Consider the following 4,905-nt stretch of genomic DNA (forward strand, 5'->3'; position numbering starts at 1 on the left):
CCAAGCTGCTCACTCTTCTTTGAGTCAACCTGAGCTTTCATAGCATTGGAAAGTTAGCTTTTGCTGTTTTGGAAAATATATGTTCCTCATTTCACAAGAAGGAAATTAGAGAGATTTTTGTCTGAACATCAAACTGCATTTGGAAAATGGTTTAAAAGTGATGGCTGGACTGAGCAATTGCAAGCAATTTCCCACTTTTCATCATTTTAAAATCCTGAACAAAGCACGATTTCATTAATTTTGTCTCAAAATGCCGACGATAGCCAGTCTACTAAATGGACCCCCATTCAAAATATATTTTACATTCACATTTGTCATTTCTCAATTTAACAGCATTTCTTTTTACAAACCAAGGTTCTCTGATCTTTCCAAGATCCAGATGACGCTTCCACATGACATACTCTTAAGAGGCCATCCATTTATTACTGGATGTATGCAACATACAGTGTTCAAAGCCAAAATAGCACAAAAAGTTATCAAACAATGAGAAAACTCAAGCTTTAATCCAAATTGACTCCCTTGCTTGAAACACAGCACGAGGGAGGGAATTCTCACACGGAACATACACAATATTCCATTTGTACATCATCCAGCCGTTCTCAAGGCATAATGTGATTCGTCAGTTCCCGAGAGCTCACAAAAAGCTCATCGCTTTGAATTCAGATGTTCACCAAGATAAAAACATCATGTAACTGTTGTTCTTCACATCATATAACTGTTGTTATTCAAACCATATAACTGTTGATATTCACAACATGTAACTGTTGATATTCACATCATGTAACTGTTGATATTCACATCATGTAACTGTTGTTATTCACATCATGTAACTGTTGGTATTCACATCATGTAACTGTTCATATTCACATCATGTAACTGTTGATATTCACATCATGTAACTGTTCATATTCAAACCATATAACTGTTGATATTCACAACATGTAACTGTTGATATTCACCACATGTAACTGTTGATATTCACAACATGTAACTGTTCATATTCACATCATGTAACTGTTGTTATTCAAATCATGTAACTGTTGTTATTCACATCATGTAACTGTTGGTATTCACATCATGTAACTGTTGATATTCACATCATGTAACTGTTGTTATTCACATCATGTAACTGTTGGTATTCACATCATGTAACTGTTCATATTCACATCATGTAACTGTTGATATTCACATCATGTAACTGTTGATATTCACATCATGTAACTGTTCATATTCAAACCATATAACTGTTGATATTCACAACATGTAACTGTTGATATTCACATCATGTAACTGTTGATATTCACAACATGTAACTGTTCATATTCACATCATGTAACTGTTGTTATTCAAATCATGTAACTGTTGGTATTCACATCATGTAACTGTTGGTATTCACATCATGTAACTGTTCATATTCACATCATGTAACTGTTGTTATTCACATCATGTAACTGTTGTTATTCACATCATATAACTGTTGATATTCACATCATGTAACTGTTGTTATTCACATCATGTAACTGTTGTTATTAACATCATGTAACTGTTATTAGTCACATCATGTAACTGTTGTTATTCGCATCATGTAACTGTTGTTATTCACATCACGTAACTGTTGTTATTCACATCACGTAACTGTTGTTATTCACATCATGTAACTGTTGTTATTCACATCATGTAACTGTTGTTATTCACATCATGTAACTGTTGTTATTCAAATCATGTAACTGTTGATATTCACATCATGTAACTGTTGTTATTCACATCATGTAACTGTTGATATTCAGATCCTGCAACTGTTGTGATTCACATCATTTTCTTCATCAAAGACTGTATGCCTCACTCTCCATGCACTGCCCTCACTCCTCCACATCCCCAGGAATACCTCTGGCTCGGGCTTCCCCTCCACTCCCACCTCATGTTTATATGTGTACTGTTCCGTCCACCAAGCAGTGATGACTCCATTTACACCTCACGATGCGAAAACATAGACCAACTTCTATCCTCTCATCCGAACTCTCTCTTCCTCATATGTGGGGACTTCAATTGTCATCATGCCAGTTGGCTCGGTGTGGGTACCTCTCTCACCTGTCATGGCACTTCAGCAAAAGACTTCTCTGATTCATTGGGATTGACTCAATCGGCCAACTTCCCGACCCGGATCTCAACCAATGGTACTCCACCTCTTCAGGATCTGATTTTGACCAATTTCCCTTAAAATATTTGCTGTTCTTTCTCCGCTCCAATCAGTTCTTTTGACCACGTGCTTGTCAAAGTAGACATCTCTCTGGCAGTTATCAGTGAACCACCTCACCGCCGTCGAGTCTGGCATTTCACTCAGGCCGACTGGCAGTGTCTCCAAGCAGCCATCAAACTTCTAGACTAGTCTTCCACCACCACTTTCTCCAAAATCAGCTCATCCTGGGAATTCTTTCAAAGAAACTTGCTTTCCCTCATGCACAGATTTATCCCCTCTCGTCTTCAGTTGTCCTCCCCTTCCTCCCGCCCTTGGTTCACTGAAGCTTGTGGTGAGGCAGTTGTCCTGAAACAACTTGCCTTTGCCTCATGGAAAGCAAACCCCACTGAGGGTCGTCTCAGTTCCTTCCACAAAGCTCGGAAGAAGTGTGTATCTACCCTCTGGAGAGCCAGAAAACAACATCTTTCAAATCTCGTCTGAACTCTCAAACCTCTCTCCCGCCTCCAAATCCTGGTGGCATCGAATCAAATCTGTTTCTGGTGGATGTTCCCCCTCCATCCCCTCCCTTAGCTCAAATGGCCGCACGACTGACACCGCACGTGAAAAGGCTGAATGCCTAAACTCGGTGTTTGCAGCTAAATCTTGTGTCCAAAACCCATTACTTTCTCTACCCACCTTACCAGTCGCACCAAACTGTCCCTGGACTCTGTGTCCTTTTCCTCTGACAAAGTGGAGAGCTTGCTGTCAAACCTCGACTCGGATTCGGCAACCGGTCCAGACGGCATCAGCCCACGTGTCCGCACAACCTGCTCCTCTGCTGTTGCTCACCCTCTCTGTTCTATTCACCCTCTCATTTGCTCAAGTTCATCTGCCAGCTGCTTGAAAATCAGCAAACATTACTGCCCTGCAAAAAAAGGTGCAAAAACAGATCCCTGCAACTACAGACCAATCAGCATTCTCCCAATCATCAGCAAGGTAATGGAATCCATCATCGCTTCAAACATTAAATCCAACCTCTTCTCCAATGGCTTGATTTCCAATCATCAGTTTGGATTTAGACCAGGTCACTCTGCCCTGGACATGCTGCTTCTGCTCTCCCAACAATGGATGGAGGAACTCAATGCCAGACATGAAATCAGAGCCATATCCCCAGAAATATCGCATGCTTTTGACACGGTCTGGCACTCTGCCCTGCTCACCAAACTCTCTTCCTATGGTATCCAAGGCCATCTCCACTCATGGCTTCCTCTCCTTTCGCAGTCAACGTGTGGCCGCAAATGGAGTTCTTTCATCTCCTCTTTCTATCCAGGCTGGAGTTCCTCAAGGCGGCGTTCTGGGCCCTGTTCTTTTTCTGGTTTTCATCAATGATCTCTCCAACTCTCTGGAAAATCCTCTTTATCTCTTTGCTGATGACCACCCTCTGCCGTACCATCTGTCATCCCTCAGACTGGAATGCAGCAGCTTCTTCACTCTTTGCAGATCTGGGTAAAATCACAAACTGGTCCAACACGTGGAACATGTCTTTCGATCCTGACAAATCTCACACTCTCACTATGTTTCTCCGAAAGAACCGTTTTGAACCCCCCCAATCTGCTTTCTCAACAATCTGCTGGAAGAAATTCTTTCATTCAAGTTTCTGGGTCTCACTATCTGCCATGATCTTTCCTGGGAAAGTCACATTTCCAACCTGGCCTCCAAAGTCAGTCGTCAACTGGGAATCCTCCATCATGCAAAGTCTTTCCTCAGCCCACCTGAGCTTCTGACCACATACAAATATTTTGTCCACAGCCTGATGGAGTACTGCTCTCCCCTCTGGGCTGGTGCTCCTGCCTCTCATATATCTCGGCTTCACACTGTGAAAAACAAGGTATTTAGGATCATTGGTATCTCCCGCGGTGAGGCTGAGTCTTTGAGCCTCTCACTCTCTCACCACAGGCAGGTCGGTGGTCTTTTTGTCTTCTACCATCTCCTCTCCGGCCTCGCCCTGCCCTGCTCTGTCTGCGATATTTCCCCCCCCATATTTCCGCATGGCACTCAAGGTCCGCCAACAACCTCCTTCTGGTTAAATTACTGAAATCACGAATCACTGCTAACCTTCACTCTTTCATTCCTCTTTTCCCCACCTTTGGAATAAACTCCCACACTCTCTTCAATCCCATTCTTCCTTCCAGATCTTCAAAACAGCTGTTCATAACCACCTCTTATCATCATAACCACCCCCATCCAAATACTCTATCTTTTGTACCCCCGTTAATCCATCCCAACCCACCTCCTTCAAATTCCCTGCTTTCCTTCCTGAAAGTCCCTGTAATGTCCATCTTGTATACCCTGTATTCCCCACCCCATCCCTCTCCCTTCCACAGATCTCTTCATGTCTCTGTTCCCCAATGTTTTGTCCTCCCCTCTCCCGCCCCTCTTGTCTCATGCCCCCCCCCCCCTTTTGCTGTGTGTAGTGTGTTAGCTCTCATACGAGCCTCGACAAGGTATACAGTACAAAAAAAAATGCAACTGTTGGTATTCACATTATGTCACTGTTGGTATTCACGTCATGTCACTGTTGGTATTCACATCATGTAACTGTTGGTATTTACATCATGTACCTGTTGGTATTCACATTATGTAACTGTTAGTATTTACATCATGTACCTGTTGGTATTCACATCATTTTAACTGTTGTTCTTCACATCATGTACCTGTTGGTATGCACA

This window comes from Eptatretus burgeri, chromosome 3, assembly GCF_056783735.1.
Source record: "Eptatretus burgeri isolate ZD-2024b chromosome 3, Ebu_testis_v1, whole genome shotgun sequence".
Lineage (NCBI taxonomy): Eukaryota > Metazoa > Chordata > Myxini > Myxiniformes > Myxinidae > Eptatretus > Eptatretus burgeri.